General features: G+C 44.5%; 1 long non-coding RNA gene across 1 annotated transcript; it reads left to right on the forward strand.

The window, feature by feature from the left end:
* Window positions 1–13,216: 13,216 nt before the first annotated feature.
* On the forward strand, window positions 13,217–14,820 carry LOC125555602. Its single transcript, XR_007304769.1, has 3 exons — window positions 13,217–13,353; window positions 13,456–13,521; window positions 14,558–14,820. It is a non-coding gene; the product is annotated as an uncharacterized LOC125555602 (long non-coding RNA).
* The last annotated feature ends 867 nt before the right edge of the window (window positions 14,821–15,687 follow it).

Raw genomic sequence — 15,687 nt, forward strand, 5'->3', positions numbered from 1 at the left:
CCGCTAGACAAAGGGAATTGAATACGGGATTGATTGAATCCTTGACATCGTGGTTCATCCGATGAGATCATCGTGGAACATGTGGGAGCCAACATGGGTATCCAGATCCCGTTGTTGGTTATTGATCGGAGAACGTCTCGGTCATGTCTACGTGTCTCCCGAACCCGTAGGGTCTACACACTTAAGGTTCGGTGACGCTAGGGTTATAGGGAATAGATGTACGTGGTTACCGAATGTTGTTCGGAGTCCCGGATGAGATCCCGGACGTCACGAGGAGTTCCAGAATGGTCTGGAGGTAAAGATTTATATATGGGAAGTCCTGTTTTGGTCACCGGAAAAGTTTCGGGTGTTATCGATAATGTACCGGGACCACCGGGAGGGTCCCGGGGGTCCACCAAGTGGGGCCACCGGCCCCAGAGGGCTGCATGGGCCAAGTGTGGGAGGAGACCAGCCCCAGGTGGGCTGGTGCGCCCCCCCCCCCACCAGGGCCCAAGGCGAAGAGAGAAGGAAAAAGGGGGAAACCCTAGGCTCAGATGGGCCTAAGGCCCACCTAGTGGTGCGCCCCCCTCTCTCCCCCCCTTTGGCCGCCCCCCTAGATGGGATCTAGGGCTGGCCGCCACCCCTAGGGGTGGAAACCTAGGTGGGGCGCAGCCCCTCCCTTTCCCCTATATATAGTGGGGGTTTTGGGCTGCCATACACACGAGATCTCTCTCTCGGCGCAGCCCTTCCTCTCTCCCAAGTACTCCTCCTCTCCCGCGGTGCTTGGCGAAGCCCTGCAGGATTGCCACGCTCCTCCACCACCACCACGCCGTCGTGCTGCTTCTGGACGGAGTCTTCCCTAACCTCTCCCTCTCCCCTTGCTGGATCAAGGCGTGGGAGATGTCACCGGGCTGCATGTGTGTTGAACGCGGAGGTGCCGTCCGTTCAGCACTAGGATCATCGGTGATTTGGATCACGGTGAGTACGACTCCATCAACCCCGTTCACTTGAACGCTTCCGTGCGCGATCTACAATGGTATGTAGATGCTCTCCTATCCCGCTCGTTGCTAGAATACTCCTAGATAGATCTTGGTGATGCGTAGAAATTTTTGAATTTCTGCTACGTTCCCCAACAGTGGCATCATGAGCTAGGTCTATGCGTAGTTTCTATGCACGAGTAGAACACAAAGCAGTTGTGGGCGTCGATATTGTCAATTATCTTGCCGTTACTAGTCTTATCTTGATTCCGCAGCATTATGGGATGAAGCGGCCGGGACCAACCTTACACGTAAACTTACGTGAGACCGGTTCCACTGATTGACATGCACTAGTTGCATAAGGTGGCTGGCGGGTGTCTGTCTCTCCCACTTTAGTCGGATCGGATTCGATGAACAGGGTCCTTATGAAGGGTAAATAGAAATTGGCAATTCACGTTGTGGTTTTGCCATAGGTAAGAAACGTTCTTGCTAGAAACCTATAGCAGCCACGTAAAAACTTGCAACAACAATTAGAGGACGTCTAACTTGTTTTTGCAGCAAGTGCTTTGTGATGTGATATGGCCAAGAAGGATGTGATGAATGATATATGTGATGTATGAGATTGATCATGTTCTTGTAATAGGAATCACGACTTGCATGTCGATGAGTATGGCAACCGGCAGGAGCCATAGGAGTTGTCTTAATTTATTTATGACCTGCGTGTCAACATAAACGTCATGTAATTACTTTACTTTATTGCTAAGCCGCTAGCCATAGTAGTAGAAGTAATAGTTGACGAGACGACTTCATGAAGACATGATGATGGAGATCATGATGATGGAGATCATGGTGTCATGCCGGTGACGATGGTGATCATGGAGCCCCGAAGATGGAGATCAAAAGGAGCAAAATGATATTGGCCATATCATGTCACTATTTGATTGCATGTGATGTTTATCATGTTTTTACATCTTATTTGCTTAGAACGACGGTAGCATAAATAAGATGATCCCTTATTAAAATATCAAGATTGTGTTCTCCCTAACTATGCACCATTGCTAAGGTTCGTCGCTCCGAAGCACCACGTGATGATCGGGTGTGATAGGTTCTTACGTTCGCATACAACGGGTGTAAGCCAGATTTACACAGCAAAACACTTAGGTTGACTTGACGAGCCTAGCATGTACAGACATGGCCTCGGAACACGGAGGACCGAAAGGTCGAACATGAGTCGTATAGAAGATACGATCAACATGAGATGTTCACCGATGATGACTAGTCCGTCTCACGTGATGATCGGACACGGCCTAGTCGATTCGGATCATGTATCACTTAGATGACTAGAGGGATGTCTATCTAAGTGGGAGTTCATGAAATAATTAGATGAACTCAATTATCATGAACATAGTCGAAAGGACTTTGCAAATTATGCCATAGCTTACGCTTTAGTTCTACTATTTTAGATGCGTTCCTAGAGAAAATTTAGTTGAAAGTTAATAGTAGCAATGACGCGGACTAGGTCCGTTGTCTGAGGAGTGTCCTCACTGCTACACAGAAGGCACTTACGTCTTTGATGCACCGCTCGATGTGCAATCCCCTACAACGTCGTCTGTAGATGTTGTGAACACCTGACAGACACGTCCTGATAACTACTTGATAGTTTAGTGCACCATACTTTACGGCTTAGAATCGGGATTCCAATGACGTTTTGAACGCCATAGAACATATGAGATGTTCCGAGAGCTGAAATTGGGATTTCAGGCTCATGCCCGTATCGAGAGGTATGAGACCTCTAACAAGTTCTTTGCCTACAAGATGGAGGAGAATAGCTCAGCTAGTGAGCATGTGCTCAGAATGTTTGGGTGCTACAATCACTTGAATCCAGTGGGAGTTAGACTTCCAGATAAGAGAGTGATTGATAGAGTTCTCTAGTCACTATCACTAAGCTACTAGATCTTCGTGATGAAATATGACATGCAAGGGATGGAGATGATCTCGGAGCTGTTCGCGGTGCTTAAGACCGCAGAAGTAGAAATCAAGAAGGAGCATCAAGTGTTGATGGTTTAACAAAACCACTAGTTTCAAGAAGGGCAAGGGCAAGAAAGGGATACTTCATGAAATGACAAATCAGTTGCCGTTCTAGTAAAGAAACCCAAAGTTGAACCCAACCCCGAAACTAAGTGCTTCTGTAATAAGGGGAATGGTCACTGAAGCGGAACCACCAAGTGTTAGTAACTCGAAATAAAAGGCTACAGAATAAACGGAGACTAGCAAAAGGTGAGATGACGATAGGTGTTGGAAGTGTTTCCAAGGTTGATGTGATCAAACATCGCACGCTCCCTCTACCATCGGGATTGGTGTTAAACCTAAATAATTGTTGTTTGGTGTTCGCGTTGAGCGTAAACATGATTTGATTATGTTTATCGCAATACGGTTATTCATTTAAGGAGAATAATGGTTACTCTGTTTATTTGAATAATACCTTCAATGGTCTTACACCTAAAATGAATGGTTTATTGAATCCCGATCGTAGTGATACACATGTTCATGCCAAAAGATATAAGATAGTAATGATAGTACCACATATTTGTGGCGCTGCAATTTTAGTCACAATGGTATAAAACGCATGAAGAAACTCCATGTTGATGGATCTTTGGACTCGCTTGATTTTGAATCACTTAAGACATGCAAATCATACCACATGAGCAAGATGACTGAAAGGCCTCGTTTTCAGTAAGATGGAACAAGAAAGCAACTTGTTGGAAGTAATACATCTTGATGTGTGCAGTCCAATGAGTGTTGAGGCATGTAGTGGATATTGTTATATTCTTACTTCACAGATGATTTGAGTAGATGCTAAGTATATTTACTTGATGAATCACGAGTCTGAATTATTGAAAGGTTCAAGTAATTTCAGGGTGAAGTTGAAGATCGTCGTGATAAGAGGATAAAATATCTATGATATGATCATAGAGATGAATATCTGAATTACGAGTTTGGCACAGAATTAAGACATTGTGGAAATTGTTTCACAGCTAATACAGCCTAGGAACACCATAGTGTGATGGTGTGTCCGAACATCATAACTGCACCCTATTGGATATGATGCATACTATGATGTCTCTTATCGAATTACCACTATAGTTTATGGGTTAGGCATTAGAGACAACCACATTCACTTTAAATAGGGCACCACGCAATTCCGTTTGAGTCGACACCGTATGAACTATGGTTTAGAGAAACCTAAGCTGTCGTTTCTTAAAAGTTTGGGGCTGCGATGCTTATGTGAAAAAGTTTCAGGGTGATAAGCTCGAACCCAAAGCGGATAAATGCATCTTCATAGGACACCCAAAACAGTTGGGTATACCTCCTGTCTCAGATCCGAAAGCAATGGGGATTGTTTCTCGAATCGGGTCCTTTCTCGAGAAAGAGTTTCTCTCGAAAGAATTGAGTGGGAGGAAGATAGAACTTGATAAGGTTGATGAACCTTTACTTCAACCAGAGAGTAGCACAGCACAGGAAAAATGTTTCTGTGGCACCTGCCTCAGTTGAAGAGAAAGCTAATGATGATGATCATGGATCTTCAGATCGAGTTACTATCGAACCTCATAGGTTGACAAGGGTGTGTGCAACTTCTAAGTGGTAACCCTGTCTTAAAGGTCACGTTGTTGGACAACGATGAACCTATGAGCTATGGAGAAGCGATGGTGGGCCCGGATTCCAAAAATTGGCTCGAGGCCATAAAATCCGAGAGAGGATCCATGTATGAAAACAAAGTATAGACTTTGGAAGAACTACTTGATGGTCGTAAGGCTGTTAGGTACATATGGATTTTAAGAAGAAGACGGACGTGGACGGTAATGTTATTGTCTATGAAGCTCGACTTGTGGCAAAGAGTTTTTCACAAGTTCAAGGAGTTCACTACGATGAGTTTTTCTCACCCGTAGCGATGCTTAAGTCCGTCGGAATCATGTTAGCATAAGCTGCATTTATGAAATCTGGCAGATGGATGTCAAAACAAGTTTCCTTACCAGTTTTCGTAAGGAAAGGTTGTATGTGATACAATCAGAAAGGTTTTGTTGATCCTAAGGATGCTAAAAGGTATGCTAGCTCCAGCGATCCTTCCATGGACTAGAGCAAGCATCTCGGAGTCGGAGTATACACTTTGATGGAGTAATCAAAGTTTATGGGTTTATACAAAGTTTTTTAGAAACTTGTATTTACAATAAAGTGAGTGGGAGCACTACGACATTTCTGATAAGTATATGTGGATGACATTTTGTTGATCTGAAATGATGTGGAATTTCTGGAAAGCATATAGGGTTATTTGAACGGTGTTTTTCAATGGAAAACCTGGATTAAGCTACTTGAACATTGAGCATCAAGATCTATAAGGATAGATCAAAAAATGCTTAATGGTACTTTCAAATGAGCACATACCTTGACATGATCTTGAAGGTGTTCAAGATGGATCAGCCAAAGAAGGAGTTCTTGCCTGAGTTGTAAGGTACGAAGTTAAGACTTAAAGCTCGACCATGGCAGAAGAAAGAGGAAGGACGAAGGTCGTCCCCTATGTTTTTGTCATAGGCTCTATACGGTATGCCAAGCTGAGTACCGCACCTGATGTGTGCCTTACCACATGTCTGGCAAGAGGGTACAAAGGTGATCTAGGAGTAGATCACTAGATAGCGGTCAAAATTATCCTTAGAGGAATAAGGATATGTTTCTTGGTTATGGAGGTGATAAAGAGTTCGACATAAAGAGTTACGTCAATGCAAACTTAACACCTATCCGGATAGCTCTGAGTAGAGATACAGGATACGTATAATGGAGCAACAATTTAGAATAGCTCCAAGTAGAACAGTTATTTGAAATGGCTCCAAATATAGCGTAGAGATTTGCGAAGTACATACGGATCTGAATGTTGCAGACCCGTTGACTAAAACCTCTCTCACAAGCAACATGATCAAACCCAGAACACATTGAGTGTTAATCACATAGTGATGTGAACTAGATTATTGACTCTAGTAAACTCTTTGGATGTTGGTCACATGGCGATGTGACCTGTGAGTGTTAATCACATGGCGATGTGAACTAGATTATTGACTCTAGTGCAAGTGGGAGACTGTTGGAAATATGCCCTAGAGGCAATAATAAATTGGTTATTATTATATTTCCTTGTTCATGATAATCGTTTATTATCCATGCTATAATTGTATTGATAGGAAACTCAGATACATGTGTGGATACATAGACAACATCATGTCCCTAGTAAGCCTCTAGTTGACTAGCTCGTTGATCAATAGATGGTTACGGTTTCCTGACCATGGACATTGGATGTCGTTGATAACGGGATCACATCATTAGGAGAATGATGTGATGGACAAGACCCAATCCTAAGCCTAGCACAAGATCGTGTAGTTCGTATGCTAAAGCTTTTCTAATGTCAAGTATCATTTCCTTAGACCATGAGATTGTGCAACTCCCGGATACCGTAGGAATGCTTTGGGTGTGCCAAACGTCACAACGTAACTGGGTGGCTATACAGATACACTACAGGTATCTCCGAAAGTGTCTGTTGGGTTGGCACGAATCAAGACTGGGATTTGTCACTCCGTATAACGGAGAGGTATCTCTGGCCCACTCGGTAGGACATCATCATATGCACAATGTGACCAAGGAGTTGATCACGGGATGATGTGTTATGGAACGAGTAAAGATACTTGCCGGTAACAAGATTGAACAAGGTATCGGATACCGACGATCGAATCTCGGGCAAGTACAATACCGCTAGACAAAGGGAATTGAATACGGGATTGATTGAATCCTTGACATCGTGGTTCATCCGATGAGATCATCGTGGAACATGTGGAAGCCAACATGGGTATCCAGATCCCGTTGTTGGTTATTGATCGGAGAACGTCTCGGTCATGTCTACGTGTCTCCCGAACCCGTAGGGTCTACACACTTAAGGTTCCGTGACGCTAGGGTTATAGGGAATAGATGTACGTGGTTACCGAATGTTGTTCGAAGTCCCGGATGAGATCCCGGACGTCATGAGGAGTTCCGGAATGGTCCGGAGGTAAAGATTTATATATGGGAAGTCCTGTTTTGGTCACCGGAAAAGTTTCGGGTGTTATCGGTAATGTACCGGGACCACCGGGAGGGTCCCGGGGGTCCACCAAGTGGGGCCACCGGCCCCAGAGGGCTGCATGGGCCAAGTGTGGGAGGAGACCAGCCCCAGGTGGGCTGGTGCGCCCCCCCCCCCCCCAGGGCCCAAGGCGAAGAGAGAAGGAAAAAGGGGGAAACCCTAGGCTCAGATGGGCCTAAGGCCCACCTAGTGGTGCGCCCCCCTCTCTCCCCCCTTTGGCCGCCCCCCTAGATGGGATCTAGGGCTGGACGCCACCCCTAGGGGTGGAAACCTAGGTGGGGCGCAGCCCCTCCCTTTCCCCTATATATAGTGGGGGTTTTGGGCTGCCATACACACTAGATCTCTCTCTTGGCGCAGCCCTTCCTCTCTCCCAAGTACTCCTCTCCCGCAGTGCTTGGCGAAGCCCTGCAGGATTGCCACGCTCCTCCACCACCACCACGCCGTCGTGCTGCTGCTGGACGGATTCTTCCCTAACCTCTCCCTCTCCCCTTGCTGGATCAAGGCGTGGGAGATGTCACCGGGCTACATGTGTGTTGAACGTGGAGGTGCCGTCCGTTCGGCACTAGGATCATCGGTGATTTGGATCACGGCGAGTACGACTCCATTAACCCCGTCCACTTGAACGCTTCCGTGCGCGATCTACAATGGTATGTAGATGCTCTCCTATCCCGCTCGTTGCTAGAATACTCCTGGATAGATCTTGGTGATGCGTGAAAATTTTGAATTTCTGCTATGTTCTCCAACAAGGTCATGGCCGACTCCCTCGCCAGGCTTCTGCCTGAAGGTTGCCGAGATACACGATGTGTACATGGTGGTAAGTGCGAGAGCGTGTGTGAAGAAGTACACCCCTGCAGGGTTAACATCATCTATTCGAATAGCCGCGTCCGTGGTAAAGGACTTCTGGGTTGCCTATACAGTTCATAGATAACTTGAAGTGGATACCCTAAAATGTGCAAGATAAGCGTGAGTGCTATGGATGGCCTTCTCGTAGGGAGACGGGAGCGGATCCATAGTGGTGTATTGATATGGTGAATATGTGGACTCGTGTGCGCCACCTCAAAAGAGTTACCAGCAGTCGTAGTTCAGGATAGCCACCGAGTCAAAGCTGGCTTTCTGTAGTTAAACTCCACCACCCCTTTTTGATACTGATGCATGTGTAGCTAGTTCTGATGTAAGTCTTGCTGGGTACATTTGAACTCACGTTTGTTTAATTTATGTTTTTGTAGAGAGACTTTAGTCTCACTAGTATTTCTGCGTGGTCTTCGACGTTTAGCTTGTTACCTCAGCTACGATCTTGTGCCCTCGGCAGGGTCTTGTAGATAGTCAGGCTTCTCAGCCTTTTTCATTTGTAGTTGTCTATACTCAGACAAGTTAAGCTTCCGCATGTGCTTATTGCTTGTATGACTTGAATGCTGGGTCATTAGACCCATGTTTGTAATATCTGGCTCCAGGGAGCCTAATGAATAAATATTTTGAGTCGTAGAGTTTCGTTGTGATGCCATGTTGTGCACATATCGAGCATATTGTGTGTATGATTTTGAAATGCTTGGTATGTGTGGGATCCAACAACCTAGTTGTTTATTCTTGGTAGCCTATCTTACCGGGAAATGTCTCCTAGTGCTTCCACTGAGCCATGGTAGCTTCCTACTGCTCTGGAACACTTAGGCTCGCCGGCATGTGCCCTTCTTCGTTCCTGTGTCTGTCCCTTTGGGGAAATGTCATGTGTTGCTCCTTTAAGTCCTTGTAGCTTGCTACGACTTGGGTTCATACGTTGATGACCGACACATCCGTTGCTGGGTCATGTATGCCTGTCCTTGTAAGTTAGTGCCACTTTGGGTTTACGACTAGTCATGTTGGCCTGGGTTCTTTGTCATATGGATGCTAGCGACACTATCATATACGTGAGCCAAAAGGCGCAAACGGTCCCGGGCCAGGTAAGGTGGCATCCATGGGAATACCGTGCGTGAGGCCGCAAAGTGATATGATGTGTTACATGCTAGATCGGTGTGACTTAGGATCGGGGTCCTGACAGCTTTGGTATCAGAGCCTGACTGCCTCTAGGATTACCAAGCCAAACTATTCGAAGTCGTGTCTAGAAATGCTTTAGTTATATAAGGGAATTGATTGTGGAAGGGAACATAAGGCTCTTTTTACTCCTTATACCTTATGTCCTTCTGATCTGAGTCATCCTATCTTTCCTACGGGGTTAAGAACTAGGCTTCTCATCTTTCTATCAGGTTCACGTGTTACTAATCCGTAAACTCATAGGATTGTTGGTTTCAAGCCTCAGTTCAGTTCCTACTATTTCCATGTGTTGACAGTTGATCTCGGAACCTTAATATTGTGATGTTGAGTGGTTATGCCACCATTTTGCAGGATGTCTCAAATCTTTTTGAGTATTTACAGCCGTTATGCTGTCCGAGTCATTTTATTGCTATTTTATTCGAATTAGGAAAAAAATGTGTTTTTCAAAATTGCATTAGAGGCTCAAATAAATGTTCACTATGTCCGGAATATTATTAGAGGACCGTGAAAATTTGTTTCGGGATTTGTGGACTCCGTTTAGTATTTCTTTTATTAGTTTATCTATGTCAGGATTATTTAAAAAAAAGAAATCGACCTAGCCGGGCCGTGCCCGACTAGGACTCCGACCCGGCCGGCCTTATAAGCCGTCGAGGCCCCCAGCCCCGCCGAACCCTAGCGCCAGTCCCGCAGCCGCCAGCCGCCGCTGCCTTGCCTCACCTCGCCACTGCCGCGCGCAGCGCCGCCGCCGCCAGCCGCAGCACGCCGCTGGAGCCCCGCCGCCGCAGCTCGCCGCTGGAGCCGCCCTCCCGCCGCCCCGCCGCCGAACCCGACCTCGCTGGATGTATAGCCACCGCCGCCGCCGGTTTTTCCCGGAAAACCGATCGGTTTTTTTAAGAAACCCTAGGTTTATTTTTTTAGATCGGTCCGTTTATTTTTCCGGTTTAGTTAAATAGCGGACGTTCGTCCGTACGTTCGTTTTAATGAACACTGTTCGTCCGTTAGCCGCAGACAGCGAACATCCGTTCGTTAGCCTGTTCGTCGCGTTTTATTTTCCAGGGTTTTTCCGCGATTATTTTCGATCGCGATTTCTGCCCTGATCTTCGTTTTAGTTTATCTTTTCGCTCGTTTATCCGAATCAGGTGATTCAACCACCTAGATCTTCGTCTCGAAGTCCTATTTCTGTTTAACCAACTTGAACAAGATTTTGGTACTGTAAAATTTGACTTCTGTCCAGATTAGTAATCGGATCTTGTTTCTTTCGCAGTTTGAGTTTCGTTGCTCCGTTTGATTTGATTCTTTTTGCAAACTGGAGTTCTTCAGTTGAACTTTCTGGTTATATCTCTTATTTGAGTTTTACCCGTGCTTCTAGTTGAGTGCTTATGTATGTTATTGTTTGTTTGTGATAGAGTACCCGGAGTGCGAAGCATGCTACTACGAGTCCCTAGGTTTTGCGGATCATTAGCAAGGCAAGTAACACTTTGATCATACCTCTTTATTACCCAGTTTTTATGCAGTAGATCAACCCTCAAACAATGCATGGTTAGGATCTGAATAACATGTGGGTTTTGGGAAGTAGATGATGAGATAGAACCTATTTCCCTGTTTATCATCAAACCTTTGGGAGTTACTTCTACGTTATGCTTATATTGCTATGCTATGCTCATAGATGTGGTTTGGGTGAGTTTATCCATGACATATGTGAGTATTGTTAATTAATGGTTAACTTAAGGTGGCTACTTAAATACACATCTAGGTGGATTGGTTCAGTCACCCTGGAGTACCCAGTGGTTGTTAGGGCACCTGGAGAATCCAGTGTTCTCCTAGGATATCCCGGAGTACCCGTGTGATCATCCTACGGTTCGCCACCCAGGCTCAAAGGGATCATAAGATTATTCATGCTAGAAACTTCCGTGTGCATCCACAAGCCAATATGGGCTCTGGCATAGTTGAGTAAGTTGCGTGAAGCTCTTGAAGAGGTAGACTAGCAGATGTAGTGGGTTGTAGGTGGTATTGTCTACCCAGAGTAGAGAGTTAATGCTTCAGAAAGACCGTGTCTCGAATCTCCGATCATGGATGTGTTCGAGTCTTGTGGGGAAAAGTGCGCAAACTTCTGCAGAGTGTATAAACTAATCATGGTTAGCCGTGTCCCCGGTTATGGACATCTTGAGTATCTGGGAACTTGTTGGGTTTAATGATGATGCTTAATTGGGATTGAGTTGGAGGAACCTTCTGAATGTTTAACAACCACCATGATAGTTAAATGAAATTTATTCCTTTGTTGTAGGAAAAAATTGGCTTTATGCAAAACTGTAACCATAGAGCTTTCCACCAGCCATATATGCATGTAGTGATAGCATTCATTCTGTTCATTACTCTATGTGTTACATTGCTAGCATATTCCATGTGCTGACCCGTTTCGGGCTGCAACATTTCTTGTTGCAGACTTTTCAGACGACGAGTAAGGTGTCATAGGTCGTTGTCATTCACTCAGCTATGCCGTTGGAGTTGATGGACTCACTTTATCTTCCAAGCCTTCCGTTGTTATCGTTTTTAGATGGCCTTAAGCCATATTATTGTAATAAGTTCTCTTTTGAGACATTCGATGTAATAAATGTGTGATTGAAACTCTGTTATAAAACCTCAAGTACTGTGCGTGTCAGCATTACCGATCCAGGGATGACACTGATGCACAGAGACTAGACTGTTTGAGGTCTGGTCGCTACACGGTTCATCTGCGAACATTATATATAATTAAGTGTGTCAAAAACCATTACAGGACATCATGAATAGATAATTAAGTGACCAAATTAATAGAAGTTCATCATCACATTAAAACCAAAGTACATACATAGTTCTCATTGAACAACATATAGCTCTCCAGAGCATCTAATTAAACCATACATTAAAACTATGTAAAACATTTCAATGCGAAAACAAATGCAATCATAATCGCAACCAAGGTAACAATTGATCCAACGGCATAATGATACCAAGCCTCGGTATGAATGGCATATTTTCTAATCTTTCTAATCTTCAAGCGCATTGCATCCATCTTGATCTTGTGATCATCGACGACATCCGCAACATGCAACTCCAATATCATCTTCTCCTCCTCATTTTTTTTGTTTTTTTCCTTCAAGTAATTGTTTTCTTCTTCAACTAAATTTAACCTCTCGACAATAGGGTCGGTTGGAATTTCCGGTTCACATACCTCCTAGATAAATAAAATCTATGTCACGTTGGTCGGCATAATTATCATAAACAATAAATGAACCAAATAGTTATAAAAGCTAATATATACCACATCTGAATCATAGACAGGACGAGGGCCAACGAGGGCGGCTACCAAAACCATCGCACTATATAATAAGAAGCAATAATAAAAGCAAGAAAATTATACAAGTATCTATCTAAACATACAAGTAAGAATTTTTTTCCTTTCAGAAAGAAGATAAGAACAAGAGGCTCATCACGGTGGTGCCGGCAACGAGATCGGCACGGGCGATCGACGATGGTGAAGATGGGGACGGGACGTGACAGACCGCTAAACCTAGACAAATATTGAGGAAAATTGAGTTTGGAGGTCGAGCTTGCAGAGGAGAAAGATTAAGTAGTGTGGCTCGGGCATTCCATCGAACACCTCATGTGCATAGGAGGTGAGCTAGAGCACCACAAAGCCCTCCCCTCGCCGGCCAGAAAAAATAGAGCAGTGTGAAGTGCTCTGCTCGCCGGCGAGGGGGTATATATAGGCACATCATCGGTCCCGGTTCATGACCGGGACCAATGGTGATGGGCCAGGAGCGAGGCCCATTGGTCCCGGTTCCTCCCACCAACCGGGACCAAAGGGCCAGACGAACCGGGACCAATGCCCACATGAGGCCCGGCAGGGCCCCTGGCCTCACGAACCGGGACCAATGCCCACATGGGTCCCGGTTCGTGACTGAACCGAAACTAATGGGCTTATCTGGCCTGAACCAAAGCCATGTTTTCTACTAGTGCCCCCTCCATCCCTCCATCCCCCCTACGTGCACCATCTACCACCACCAAGCCCGCTGCTCCCTCCCCCATCCTGATCGAAAACCCTAACCCGCCTCCCAACTCTCTAAGCACAGCGTGCTCCATCGGCGGCAATGGAGGCTTCTTTTGCTCGGATCGAGGCGCGGAGACCCATGCTCCCCTAATCTGGTGGGATCCCCTCCTCCAGCAGGATCTCCTCATCTGGTGAGATCCCCTCCCCGTGCCTCCAACCATTCAGCAAGCACCGGCAAGAAATTTTGTTTCCTGAGGAATGAATGTATTGAATGCAAGATTGCATTGTTTTAGGGACAGAGAGTGGAACACCACCTTCAGTTTCTCATCTGATCCCACTTGCTGGACTCCATGAATGAAGTAAGATAACAATCAATTGGTCAATTCACATTGCCTCTTTTGTTTTGCTTTGTTTGTCCCGCTCAATTCCTCATCATGGTGTAATTAACAATGGACGGTTTGACTTATCAACAGGTAGAAATAGGACTTACTACATTAGTTAGTTTGTTTACTATTTGAATAAATCGAAATGATTATATACGCCATTAATCTTGATAGGTTGCAATATTGCGTCCATAAGGGAGCATGCAATTTTCATGCTCTACGTCTGGTTGAATCTAATTTCTTCTCGGGAACACGCAGGAGACCTGCACGTCCATATATTAAGAAAGAAAGAACAAGTTTTTTATGAATGAATCTAATTCATGGTTAAGCATCTAGTTTTCCATTACATCTGATCTGATTCCAATCCTTGCTTAGTTGTCAGGACAAATGAATCCAGATGGTAGTATCGATTAATAAGATGAGAAGCTGGGGGGCAGTGTTATGGTTTGAGTATTTAATTTAGAATCCAGATTGTTGCTGCTACCTCTACTCTGCTCTGCCATTTGGTAACTAATGACAACGCAGCAGCTGCGTGGTTCACAGTTTACGAAATCTTGATTAGAAGCGCCTTATGATGTTCTTCTGCCCATCTAAATTCCACATGTTATGTGATTGGTACAGCCGCATGGATTGGCGATATGTATTTCGGCTTGGTTCAAAGGGGCAGTCTGGAGATATGAGCATTTGTACAAACTATCTAGGACATCAAGTTCACATGGGTGTGCTTATTTACCTACGAACTATAGATCACACCCACTAGATCAATTAGTTCCATCTCCTGATTTCTATCATCATGTTGCTTCGTTTATCTTCATATAAGTTCCACTGGGAGATGTATGCATTAAACATAGTGTTTTTTAGTGGGCATCAGACTTGGTTCAGATGCTTTTTGTCGTGAAAGAAAAGTTTGGTTCAGATGGCTTTCTTTGTGAAAGAAAAGTTATCTTTCTAAAGATGTGTACTCTGGATCCTACATCTCATACTTGATTTTTTTTCGGCATAATTTTTGTAGGCCTGATGAGTATAAGATGGCATGAGAAATTCAAGAGTTGAATGAGAAGAGTGAAGAAGACTAGCAGCTCTAAGGAATGCCTATACGAACTCGCTATGGCGAGGATGACTCAATGAATGGACATGTCAATCATGCTCAGATCCCGGGTGGACTTCTCTCCAATAGAGACTCCAGGTCTTTCTTAGACTGAAAGAATTCCAGGTGTTTATTCAGCTGAACTGAATCCCGAGATTTGGGCATGTTGTTTTAAGTGGCGCTATTAGAAACAGATTCATTATTAGTAACTAGAAAGATGGATACCTAAGGACTACAATAGCTGATTGTAGAAAAAGCATTTAGTCTCTTTAATTTATTGATGCTGGCGATACAGTGCAGATAGTGGCCATGGTGGATGGATGATATGAGGTGATCTGGGTGCTGCATTCGATGGCCATGGTCTGTTTGCTGCAGGCCATCTCCCTGCTTTTGGCCTCTAAAGGTTGGGTAACTATAACTGGACTGTATCTGAAGACATGGTCCAACACGTTTAGGCATTTATGAATTCCAAAATGTTTATTATTTGTTGAGCATTGAAATTTTTCTATACATAGTGCTTCATGCCAATAAGCGATAAGGCATCGTTTTTGCCAATGTATACATAGAAAAGAATGGAACTGTAGATGTTTTTTGAAGGCATCTAGCTAATTGGATTGCGCAAATCGACAAGTACTCCCATAGATACAATTAGAACTAGGTCTATTCTTAATTAAGCAGCGAGCTAGATAACTTTTAAGAATTTTCCCCACTTCAAAATAATAACCTTGAAGTTCAGATCTTCTACTGAAACTCCTTTTCTATCTATGAACATCAGGAGACAACCTCCAGTAAACCGTTCTAATAGAAATCTCAAAGTTCTTAGCCTGCAAGCTCTCAGTCAGCTATATTGTATTCGCAACTCAGCGTATTTTTTTCTGAAGTTTGGTGCCTAACTCCCAGACATCTTTTCCCAAGGGTAAGAATGTAGATGTTGACAACTTGACATAAATTTTATGCTTGATTATTTTTGTTATGTTAATAGCTCTCTACTCTGTTCTTAACTGGGTATCCTTGCTCCTTGGTCCCCTGTCAATTGTACAGAAGGTAATTTATCA

This window comes from Triticum urartu, chromosome 5 (assembly GCF_003073215.2).
Source record: "Triticum urartu cultivar G1812 chromosome 5, Tu2.1, whole genome shotgun sequence".
NCBI classification, from domain to species: Eukaryota; Viridiplantae; Streptophyta; class Magnoliopsida; order Poales; family Poaceae; genus Triticum; species Triticum urartu.